Consider the following 13,367-nt stretch of genomic DNA (forward strand, 5'->3'; position numbering starts at 1 on the left):
ACACAGGAGCTGCTACATTGAAAACATGCGCTGCACATCACAGAGGCGAGGGATGGATGAAAAATGGACCATAAGTGTGATGCATGTTACTTTCTTGCATTATTTCTTTCTTTTTCGGGGAAATACGTTTCTATATCCATCCTTTTGCGCAATGGGGATTGTTTCAGAGTTGCCATAAATACATAAATAAAAAAACAGATAATTTAATTTAGGTAAGACAGCACAATACATCGCCAAAATATATCGTTATTGGCGCAATGAAGCAGATTGCAAGAACCCAATATATCACACAAACAATGAGGTCCGTGCCTGTGTGTCCCTGAGATCACCATGGCACGCGCTTTTTCTCCTGTGCGCACTGCCATGCGCATGGGAGATTTGTCAGTTTTAGCAGCGAGTTCGTGATCGTTCTTCCAACTTGTATGCCTCACCCTAAGGTCCGGCTGCTTCTCAAACTCATACAGAGTCAATCTTGTTGTTATTATTTTTTTACTTTGATACCGATTCCTGAACGATACGATTTTTCAATGCCTACCTATACCTATAGTTGTCATCTGGAACCAGAAAACTGAACAATAATGTTAAAGCACAGGTACACTGCATAATATTTTGGACTACACTGTTGCCATCCGGATGTCCATAAGTCTGCTGTCTTTATGTGTTTGAGCCAGTGTGTCTCTCTCGGCTCTCTGAGGTTGTCCAAAAGTTGCTGTCCTCTCAACATTATACAAAATGCTCAAACAGGTTTTCGACACAGTAGGGCCATGTCTCCTCCCACCCTTCAACAGCTGCCTGAGGTCAGGGTGTGTTCCATTGTTTTTTAAGCAGGCTGTGGTCAGGCCATTGATAAAACAAAACCTTACCTTGACCCAGCGGTTTTATCCAATCTTAGACCTGTGTCTCATCTCACATTTTTCTCTAAAATCCTTGAGAAACTTGTCTTCAATGAGTTGCATCCATTTCTTAACCAGAATAAAACAATCTTAACAATTCCAGTCGAGCTTTAGGACATGCCACAACACTGAGTCTGCACTACTGAAAGTGGCAAATTACATCATGTTGTCTCTGGAAAAATACAGTGCTGTTGGTGATGCTGGACCTCACCGCAGCATTTGATACAGTGGACCATTCCAACCTCCTGACCCGCCCGGCCCAACTGGTGGGTCTTCAGGGACCCGTGCTGCAGTGGCTCAAGTCCTACCTCATGGACAGGTCTTTTTCCATGTTGTCAGTGACCTTTCCTCTTCTGCAGTCTCTTTGTCTGGTGTGCCACAGGGCTCCATTTTAGGTCCGATTTTATTTTCACTTTAATGGTGCCCCTGGGTTCAATCATCTCTAGCCATAACGTGTTTTTTCACATGTATGCAGATGATCTACAATTCTACCTCCTGGTTGTACCAAACTCTCCAGACACCCCTCAGTCCCTCCACAGGTGTCTGGATGACATTAAGCTCTGGCTCTCACAGAACCTTTTGTGTTTAAATGAGTGCAAATCTGAATTCTTTTTGGTGCTCAAAACCCCCTCAGTTCAGCTCCTGGTCTCCAGTCTCTCGTCCCCTACACTCTCATCAGAAACCTAGGGGTAACACAAATGGACACAAATCTGAACTTCCACAAGCAAATTGACTCAGTAGTTGAGGCGAGCTTTCTTGCAAAAGTAAAGCCTTTCCTCAGCCGCTCCGAAAAACTATTCACGCATTCATCAGCTCACGATTGGATTACTGCAATGCACTGTATATTGGACTCAATCAGACCTCCATACACAGATTGTGCATTTTCCACAATCTGAGTATGGATTGTGCAATCTGTCTTTTGTGGGGGGAAAAAGTTGATATTTGTGCGTATTTGGCCTTGTAGTGACCCAGCGGCTGAGTGGTCAGCATGATGCCTTTACTTTCCATCACAGTAGTCTCTAAGACGCCCCAGAATCAATTGTTTGGAAGGTTTCCACTGATGAAAACTGCCAGAAAACCTACAAGCCTCCTGGAGAGTCATAGAGACCACTGTGACGGAGAGGCACCCTGCTGACCACTCATACAGTCGCTGGGTCAAGGCCAAATATGAACAAATATAAACTTTTTCCACATAAAAAGTTGCATAATTCACCTTTAAAACTGACCTTTTGGGATTTTTTTGCACTGTTTACAAGTTAGGAGATTAAACAGCATTTTAGAACAAACTCACAACAATAACGCAAGTGTCAGTCTTATCCTCGGCCAATTCGACCTGAGCTAAAACCTGACCCTTATATCTGGTGACGTTTGGACATTTAAAGGGGATACAGGGCGCACCATTCAAACCATTACCGCAGGCTCAGACATTTCAAACCATATGTCATTCCTGTGACTCCTGTCCCTGACCATTTTGACAAAAGTATTCAAATCTGACACTGTCGGGGCTTGCATTTGTGCCACAAAAAAATGATGGCAGACCGGAATTTTTCCCAGATTATTGGACATTTTTCATTGTAACCAGATACCCCAGTGGACTGCCCGTGGATTAGTACAAGAACTGCAACAATGGGCCACGCTAAAAATAAACAACAGAGAGAATGGAAATCAAACATCCTCAGTGACAAAATCATGACTATTGTATGGTGCAGAAACATGGAAGATGACAAAGCTTCCTAAATCCATTGGTATCATCGTACAACCACTGAATAAGTGCTACAAAAAGGCAAGACACGTTATAAGAGAAAGAAAATGGTCATACTGGGGACATGCTGGGGACTACGCTGCAAGTTTTGATATGGATTGGACAGTGACACCAACACACAAAAGACATAGAAGAAGTCCCAAAGAAACGCTAAAAGAACCCTGTGGCCAGGCAACAAAAAAAAAAAGATCTCTGCCCTTACGTGTTAACAAAGTCACAGCGAGAGATTAAGTAAGTAATGGGTCTCAGCAGCAGAGAATAAATGGCCTATCTTTAAACATAATTGCCACAATAAATGGACAAAGTTTTCCGGACAAAGTGGTTAAAGGTTAAGGTGTACTTCATCGCGGGGGCAACCTGAAGGACCAGTGTGTGACTGTACAGCGCTCTGTGACCCACCTATGGCCAAGGTCAAGGTCAACACCTTTACAACAACCACAGCTGCCCAAAATACAGTCAACAACAATCAAGAGATACAGAACAAAGCATGTTAAAAGTAACATAGAGAAATTAAAGAAAACTAGAGGATACATGCAGGGGCAGCTCAACTTGTATTGGAACGCGCAAACAAGTCGGGTTTAGGAGCGGATTTGAAACTGCTCACCGTCCGGGCCAAACAGATGCTGAGGGGCAGACCGTTCCATACTTGGGGAGCAGCAGCAGCAAACGCTCTTTGTCCTCTGGTTTTCATGTGCGTTTTGGGCACGTTCAACAAAATAGTGTTCAGGTGTTAGTCCTGAGCCCCTGCGACCGCGCCGCGCCACCACTGTGTGTCAACCTGACCAGCATGTTTTTGGAGGTAGAGAAAACCGTAGCAACAGGAGGAAACCTGGCTGGCTGCCTTTAGTGCTCCTCTGATCCTCTGAAATGGTCCACCTTCTCCTGGGTTTGTCCCTGTTTCAGAGCGTGGTGTCCCGTACTGTTCAGCTCCGCCACCCCGTCCTTCCTCTCCTCCTTCACAGCTCCCTCCGCTCCACAACAGTCTTTCACCATGTCTCTTTTATCCCTTCCTTGTTTCCTGTAGGTGCCTCTTCAGTGTTTCAGGAGAAGAAATTTGTGGGTCTCAAATATCTTTAGCTCATAAGCTAGCTGTTTGTTTACTTTTTACATTTTGGACTCTCTCCAGTACTAAAACCCCACAAAAACATGGCAAAGATGTACAAAAGCATCCAGCAAAACAGCGCGGAACACAGAAACCACATATGCAGTCCGCAGAATACGGCAAAAAAATGCTGCTGTACCAAGGCAGAGGGAGTTGCTGCTTGTTTTAGCGTCACCATAAACAAAAATCTTGAAGTCGATTCTGTGCAGACAGAAGAGCTCAGGTGTGATGTGCTGCCAACATTTTTGGACCATTTGCTGCCTGTTTATGGATGCTTGGTCCAAACCACAGCATCATAATCCAAACAAGTGGTAATAAGCGCATGTATTGCCTTTTCAAGTTTATTGAGTGGAATGTACAATTTGATTAGGGAATAGATATAAGTTGTCATTTTTTTTACTCGTGACTGCCACCTCAGGTCTTACGCGTTACTGCAGTCTCTATGTGCCTGACAGAGGAGATAGTTGGTACTTTGGCCCGAAATACCAACTTTTTGAGTGACAGTGCAGGCTTTTAGCGGCGGTTTTGGTGGATCGGTCTGGGCTCATTCTACTCATTAGGACATTGCTGGAGTAAGTAGGGTAGTGGAAAATACATCGTTTTAATATTTTTAAACTTCGCCGTGTCCCTTCAAGGGCTGCATCTGAAAAAATTGTTGGTGTCATGTTGGACAAGCAAATCAGCTCAGTTATTCAGTTTTCTTTCCATTTAGATAAAAAAATAAAATTTTCCAAAAAATTTTTTTATATCTTGCAGACCATTTGACAACATTTGGAATTAGGGTTTAGTTTTTCATGGCAGATAGATTTGACCTATGATCTCTGTTATTAACTTACATCATTTGACCCTTTAGAGAGCCAGATCCCCAAAGTCAGGTCATCTAATCTGTAAGTAAAGTTATGTTTGTGTCCTCGCTTTGGCGACACATGTATCTCTGGCATCTTAAATGTATACATTTCATCATTGTCCCAGTACATTTTAGATCATTGAGACCTGACACACAATTGGTCCATTCGGATGACTGTATGCATAAATACTGTGAACTGTTCTCTGTTCCTCAGAGCACATTCCGTACTCAGGAACTCCATGTTTCTCGTCACTTGCATGTGTCAATAAATGTCCAGGCTTTATTTGTGACAACTTTTCTCCAGTTTTTATTTAACTTAGTCACAATATTTACCATAACGGGACACAACAGCTGCATGCACCAGTGGGAATCAATATTTCAGGATTTTTGACATAGGGCCTCATTTATAGTTAGTTAGCTAACGATAAACTAGCTTGTAGTTAGTTATTAGCTAGTTATCCAGAGTGTTGCTGATACCTGGAGATATTTTTTTGTAATTCATGCAGTTCTTATGTTTGAAGAGTTTTGTGGCGCTAGGCTAAGGGAAGGCTAGCGCCTTTCTACGATATCAGCTAGCCTGCATTAAAGACAGTCTTACGCACTCTACAGAGCACCTGAGGCAAATCAGTTATAACGCCAGACTAACCATATAAATGTCTGTGTCCATAGAATAATTTACTAATAAATTAAAGTAATTAATAAATTACCTACTCATTGTTACTTTTTCCACTGTGATTTATGCGACAAATGCTTCATTTCAATCTATAAAGTAGATGTTGAGTGAAATTATTTTAAAGTAACGTTACTCTTACTTTATTATGCATATTTATACAGTGGTATGCAAAGGTTTGGGCACCCCTATAAATTTTCATGATTTTCCTTTGGTTGTCTGGATTAGAAATGTCTGTTAAATATATCATATAGGAGACAAACACAGTGATATTTGAGAAGTGAAATAAAGTTTATGTGATTCATGGAAAGTGTGCAAGAATTATTTTAAGGATCTGTATCATACTATTTTAGCCATCCCAAAGTAAACTATAGGCATTTATGTGATACAGTGGTACGCATATGTTTGGGCCCCCCTTTAACTTTTCAACATTATGCCATATGGACCATAAACAAAAAACAATTTTAATTGAAAGACACACACTAAGTGACACACAATTGTGAAATGAAATTTATACATAATTTACTTTTTTTTTATGAATAAAAAACTGAAAACTGTGATGTGCAAAAGTATAGGCACCCTTTCCTTTTAGTGCAACCAATTGCCGTCAGATGTTGACCTAATGACTAAATAGAGGCTACCTGTGTGTGATCTAATGTCAGTTCAAATACAGCTGCTCTGTGATGATCTCATAGGTCTATTATGAGACTATTGGGGAGCAGATGCATCATGAAGTCCAAGAACACACCAGACAGGTCCAGGATAAAGGTATTGAGAAGTATAAAGCTGGGTTAGGTTATATAAAGATTTCTAAAGCTTTGAACATCTCTCAAAGTACAGTTAAATACACCATTGAGGAATGGATGAGAGTATGGCATCACTGCAAACCTACCAAGACCCGGCCGTCCTCCTAAACTTACTGACCGAACAAGGACAGCCTTGACCGGAACTGTTACCCAGAAGCCTATGATGACCCTGGACGAACTGCAGAGAGATTAAATAGAAGCCTATGGGCTTCTATTTAATCTGTAGTCGAGCACATTTTCTCCTATTTGGCATTACCCAAATCTAAAAATGTGTAAGTTTTTGCTGTGTTTTTGAAACCGTTTAGTTGCTTTTCATCACGTTTTTAGCCGTCGGTTTTGCAGTGTTTTTGTCCCAATTTGTCGTCGCCAGAGAAGTGAATTTTGACAGCTTTGGTGTGACTGGACCAGGCGTTACATGACAGGGCGTGATGGGACAGCGCATGGTATGATAGGGCGTTACATGACAGGGCTGTATGGGACAGCGCATGGTATGATAGGGCGTTACATGACAGGGCGGGATGGGACAGCGCATGGTATGATAGGGCGTTACATGACAGGGCGGGATGGGACAGCGCATGGTATGATAGGGCGTTACATGACAGGGCGGGATGGGACAGCGCATGGTATGATAGGGCGTTACATAACAGGGCTGTATGGGACAGCGCATGGTATGATAGGGCGTTACATGACAGGGCGGGATGGGACAGCGCATGGTATGATAGGGCGTTACATAACAGGGCTGTATGGGACAGCGCATGGTATGATAGGGCGTTACATGACAGGGCGGAATGGGACAGCGCATGGTATGATAGGGCGTTACATGACAGGGCTGTATGGGACAGCGCATGGTATGATAGGGCGTTGCATGACAGGGCGGGATGGGACAGCGCATGGTATGATAGGGCGTTACATGACAGGGCGGGATGGGCAGGGCATGGTATGATAGGGCGTTACATGACAGGGCGGGATGGGACAGCGCATGGTATGATAGGGCGTTACATGACAGGGCGGGATGGGACAGCGCATGGTATGATAGGGCGTTACATAACAGGGCTGTATGGGACAGCGCATGGTATGATAGGGCGTTACATGACAGGGCGGGATGGGCAGGGCATGGTATGATAGGGCGTTACATGACAGGGCGGGATGGGCAGCGCATGGTATGATAGGGCGTTACATGACAGGGCGGGATGGGACAGCGCATGGTATGATAGGGCGTTACATGACAGGGCATGATGGGACAGCGCATGGTATGATAGGGCGTTACATGACAGGGCGGGATGGGCAGGGCATGGTATGATAGGGCGTTACATGACAGGGCGGGATGGGCAGGGCATGGTATGATAGGGCGTTACATGACAGGGCGGGATGGGCAGGGCATGGTATGATAGGGCGTTACATGACAGGGCGGGATGGGCAGGGCATGGTATGATGGCATTACATGGCATGAGGGGACAGCACATACTGTAACATGACAGCGCATGAGAGTACAGGGGTGACTAGATAGGACAGGGAGGACATGGATGAAGGGACAAAGCGTGGGAAGGTGCACTCACACCAAAGTCGACAATTCACTTCCCTGAGCTCAGTTCAGTATAGCTTTGTTTAGCTTTGCCGGGCAGCGATGACTATGTTTTTCTGAGCACAGTTTCGCCATAGGTGTGTCAACAAACCATCCCTCTGTGCATGAACCGGGGAGGGGGTTCCAGACAGCTGTTGTGTGTCCGTTCTGTGGTTGGCTGTTTCAGCAGCGTCGCTTTGTATCTGCATTTAGGTTGTTTCTTCAGCTCAACGTTGGTCTCGGCCCAGGTGTCCTGAATCCTGTAGTTCTCCTCAGGACTGCCGCTCTTTGCTTCAGTGCTCCTTCTTGCAGAGGAAAATAATGGGGGCCGATCTCTACTGCTGTGAGTCTGGTGTAATGGTGGCAGGGCTGGACTGGCAGAAAAAAATCGGCCCGGGAATTTTGGGTCAAGACCGGCCCTCTAAAAAAATTAAATGCAATCATCATATTCAGTCATATTCAATGCAATAGTCGAGGTGATGAGCAAAACAATGGGGTAGAAAAGGGTAGAATTCACATTGAGAGTAGACAGATTAGAGACACTGGCGATTAAAAAGTTTAATTTTTTAACATTTGTTTTTTTAAGCTAGGCTTCTTCGGTTGGTGCCCTGAGGGATGCATCGACGGTACGTAAAATACAATACTCTACCATGAGATCCACCTGTCTTCCCTCCGTCTCCTCATTAAAAGCAACAACCCAGAAATCCCATAAATATGCACATTTCCCCCGATAAGCCTTATATTTTGCAGTTTAGTCAAAATGGTGTCAGTGTAAGCGCAAATAAACACTTTCTGTAAACCACAACTTTATTTTTCATAATAATCCTCCCTCCTCTGTCAGTTTCCTGCCTCTTCCTGCTGCTGATGTGTCACATATCTGCCGCGCTTTGCTCTCGTCTGCTGCAAATTTTGGGGAGGAGAAGGAGGAAAGTCTTGACCTGATTTTGTGTTGGAGATAGAGTGCATTCAATTATGGCTTCCCCCGACACTGATGTGATGTCGGGTAATCGGTGTGACCAGCCCGGAGCATTACATTTGAATTTGTGTCAGGAGTATTGGAGCCAAACTGCAAGATCCACACTAAACTTTTGGGGTAAAGTCTGCGGAATACGTGCAACACTGTGTAGAAGTTTTAGCGAGGGAATACATGTATATATTTTCCGTTCATAAAAAGGTGGGAGTCACAGCATTCTAGTACAATTTTAAGAGCATAAATGACAACACCTGAAGTGAAACTTTTTCTCGAGTTTAATCAGGATAGCAAATATGTTTCTACATCTGTTCACCTTATTCTGGAGGTTCACGTGGGTGCCGCCGTTCAGTTGTGTTAGTTTACATAGGATTGCAGTCGTCAAGAGAAAAGTCAGTTCCTGAACGGACACAAAGCCGCTTTCAGTCCGCCCAGAGAAACAGCGCAGTGTCGACGTGTTGGCGCAAATGAACATTGGGCATTTTGCACAAGTCAATCTACTGTACGCCAAATTTTAGCACCGAACATTTTCCCTCGTTCTCCGCTTAATGAACGGACTTCGTGCTCTACCGGGAGTGTCATGATAAAGGAAGTGCGGGGCAAAAAGAGACAAAAGTAGGTGGGATGGAATAAGGTGAATAGAGTACCAACATATGTATCACATTTAGGTGAATTCATAAAGTTTGGGCAACAAAAGAAGAAAAAAGTGCATTATGGGGAATATTATAATATCAGCTCTCCAACAAAGCGGAGAATCCACAGGTGCATATTTATAAATGAGCTAAACGGAGGAGTCGAGACATGAGGCCCGTTGACATGGCAAACGTGGCGGCCATCTTGTGGCTAGCCGGCAATGCAAAACCAGGAGCAACATTTACGTTGATTCATCGGCAGAATGTGAGATACAATCGTTGTTTGTGATTGGTTTATTACTTCTAAGTAGTAATGGCCAAAAAACTCGGCGCTCCGGAGCTTGTATCGCTCTTCCTGAAGCAGGTTGCTTCGAAACACTGCATCGGAGCGTCTTTCAGTAACATCTGGTCACGTGACTGTCTCGAAAACTGCTTCATTCTGTGAGTTGTGTATTGTCATTTATTTTCTTTATATTGGTCAACCACTGGGAAGAACTTAAATCGGTGCCTTGCTGTTTGGGTGGTTATGTGGAAATGACGAGACATTGCCTTTAAACAAGTCGTTATATTACTGTAAGTGGGTGCCCAGTTTAAAGAAAATAAATGAATTGGGGTAAGAATTGAACTGACAATCTCATGGACGGGAGTCCTGTGCTCTGCCTGTGCGACTGCACAAGCGAGAAAAACGTATGCTGCAGCACATACACAGGCTATGTTATGCACCGCTCTATCGTAGAAAACTGAGTAGGGCCTCGCGCAATATTTATTGAATCATTTTGTAATAAGGACAAATTCGCCTGAGTGGCCAAAGATTTGAGCGTGGAGAAATTCTAAACAGCAGGTCCTTTGTTCATCATCGGTGTGGAGTGGATGATGCCTTGGTCTAAGAACCACATGCAAAGTTTCTCCGATGGGTTGATTCCAAGGGAATTATTCTTTGAATTCTTTGTTTGGTGCTCATCCGCGTTGCGCACTTCCGCTTTGTTTTCCCGACGTTGACCTGATCCCTACGTTGATCTGTCACACAGGGTTCCAGTGCGTATGTCAAGGGGCTTGTGATTTATTTCTTTGCGTTTGAGTTTTAGAAACTATAACATGTTTAGGCAATCCAGCTTCCCTTTGTTATGTCATTTTAAAACGTTAAAGGAATAGGCCACCGTTTTTACATACTGTTATATGTTCTTACCTCACTTTAGACGTGTTAATATATCCCCGTCTGGTCTTTGTCTGTGCGCTCTGCCAGGCAAACGGAGCACATACGCAGCCTCTCCCACATGTCACATAGCTCCAAAAAAGCTCACGATAGAAGCTACCAAGCTCTTCCACGTGTTCCCTATTTAAATAAAGTTACGTGAAGTGTTTTCATGCGAAGTATATTTACACAGAAATGTAGCATGTCGATTTTATAAGCAAATAAAAAGGGGGACTATATTGTGAGGCGTAATGATACGAGGAGCAAAACGTCCGCGCAGTAACTCCTAAAGACTTCCCCCGCTCACTTCCGTCAATAACCTTTAGGAGTTACTGCGCGGACGTTTTACTCCTCGTATCATTACGCCTCACAATATAGTCCCCCTTTTTATCTGCTTATAAAATCGACACGTTACATTTCTGTGTAAATATACTTCGCATGAAAACACTTCACGTAACTTTATTTAAATAGGGAACACGTGGAAGAGCTTGGTAACTTCTATCGTGAGCTTTTTTGGAGCTATGTGACATGTGGGAGAGGCTGCGTATGTGCTCCGTTTGCCTGGCAGAGCGCACGGACAAAGACCAGACGGGGATATATTAACACGTCTAAAGTGAGGTAAGAGCATATCACAGTATGTAAAAACGGTGGCCTATTCCTTTAAGTGTGAACGATACCTTTAACCATCTCGCAGACTCCAATAGGTAAGTTCAGTTTGATAGAATGATTTTTACTTTTAAAACTCGAAAGCGTGTCATTCCGGAGCTATTCCCAGCATTGTAAAGATAATAGTGTGTTCTGTCCCGGCCGTTCGTGACAATGGCCCTCGCTGCTGTGTACTTAAGGGCGATACTTGACAGTGACTCACCTCTTACTGCTTTTTATTGAAAATGATGGCCAGTGCAATCACAGTAAGTACCTCCAGCCAGGCACACAACACAGAGAGTGGCCAGGCTTTTGTTCGGATCCAGCAAAGAACTCAAAAACTGGTTCAGTACGGCACAGGCCTCTTCACTGGAGAGAGGGACTACAGCTGCACGGCGCTTTGTTAGTTAAAAGGCAAAGCCAATCATCCAAAAAAAAAGATGTTCCACTTGTCATTGTTCAGCAAAATGTTAGAGTTGGACTGTTTGGTGTGGAGCATTTCTTTGTGGACAGTGGCGTAGCCTGGGTGCACTGGAGCCCAGGAAAAAACGCAGGGGGCCCTATTGCATTGAGGATGCTCGATACTATACATTAAAGACCAATTCCATCATAAATCAGTGATTTTATACGATCAATACTTTGCTTTACAACCTATATTTGTGGGATGACAATCAGAGTGAAAAGTCTCAAGCTCATTTGCATTAAACAGGAGTCTAGAAAAACAATAGGTCGCTGTAAGTTAAGTTATGCTTTATTAATCCTCGTAGGGAAATTCCTTCTCTGCCTCTGACTCATCCTCAATGCCGCTGGGGCGACCTGCAGGAGCAGTGAGCAGCCAGCGTAGGCCAGAACTGGAGGATTAATCAATTGTACATGTTTTTAGTAGCTATGAAGCACAAGCGCCAACCGTTGTGCTACCGTGCCGCCCAGACACTTCAAGCTACAAAACACATGACGAGAGTTGCATGTACAGTAATTTCTGCTAAATTCACCTCATAACACTCACCAGGGTTTCTGTTAGCCGGCTGTAGCAAAGCAAATGGCCAGTAAAAATAATTTCAATCAGCCAAATTGTCCAACAGTAAAAAAGTATGGAGAGCAAAAAAGAAAAAGAAAAACTAAATACAAGATTTCACCTACCAACATGAAGGGCCTGAATATTAAAAAAGGTTCAATATTTCTATCAAAAAAGTTTTGATTTACGCCCATTTTACAAAGCGTAAATCCTTAAATGACGAAACTGCGGAGAAATGAACAACATCAGTTTGATCAGGACATTTGGCAGCACATTCTCCAGAGGAACTCTGACAGAGACGCAGGACTTTGTGGAGAACAGCAGCGGAGCCGAGGCCCGACTTTGTCGGAGTTCCTTTTTGTTTTCTTTTTATTATGGAGTTGATGCTACAGTTAATTGATACATTTTCAATGTTGATACAAGACTTGGCATGTTAACAATATGATAAGATGTTAGCCTTGGGCAGCTGACATTTGAAGGTGGTCCATAAGTAGGGCACGATCAAGGTGTGCGAAACAAGCGCACCCGCAGCTCCCGTGGAGAGCTAGCATAACAAAAGCTCGCAAGTGGAGGCTGGCTTGACGCCGGTGGTTTTTCCCCGCATCATACGCACTGGAACCCGGCGCAGGATCCGATGCTCGCCGCGGTCACCGGACAACCGGACGTACGGGAGACACGGAGTCTGAGACACGAGGACGTTTGAGGACAGAGATGGAAGTGACTGGAGAGCTTATGGAGTTGGCAGTGACGCATATGGAGGAAAAGAAGGACTCACGAAGGCATCAATGGTAAGTTGTGCTTTGGTGTCGCTGTTGTTGTGAGTGAAATGGCGATAACCTAGCCTACACATATAATATAATAAACATAATAAATGATGAGAGTGGTGAATGGTAGCCGCTGCTGCGGTTGGGAAGGTGTGATGCGTAATAGCGCAGAGCGCGCTTGGAGAGCCTTTGGCACAGCTGGACGTTCAGTTCCTCCACAGGTGTGGCAGGGCTGAAGATCTGGGACTGCTTTACTTTTTTTTTACTTTTTTGCAAGTTTGTGATTTATTTCTTTGCGTTTGAGTTTTGGAATCGTCATCGCAAGTGGTCAAAAACACTACGTAAAATAAAGTTGCTTCTGAATCTGGTTAAATGTAATGTACATACCCTCAATGGGAGCTTCTCGTATAGTTCCCCTTTTTATCCGCTTAGAAAATCCACATTGTTTATTTTTGTGTAATTATACTTTGTAGTGTAACACTTCACGTAACCATATTTAAATAGGGAA

The 13,367-nt window shown here is 43.8% G+C and overlaps 1 long non-coding RNA gene across 1 annotated transcript in view; it reads left to right on the plus strand.

The window, feature by feature from the left end:
- LOC306972581 overlaps positions 1 to 13,367 on the plus strand; it is a 132,044-nt gene that overhangs the window by 28,933 nt on the left and 89,744 nt on the right. The window lies entirely within an intron of this gene.

The sequence above is a fragment of the Gobius niger genome (genome assembly GCF_951799975.1).
Source record: "Gobius niger genome assembly, chromosome: 1".
In the NCBI taxonomy this organism is placed as follows: domain Eukaryota; kingdom Metazoa; phylum Chordata; class Actinopteri; order Gobiiformes; family Gobiidae; genus Gobius; species Gobius niger.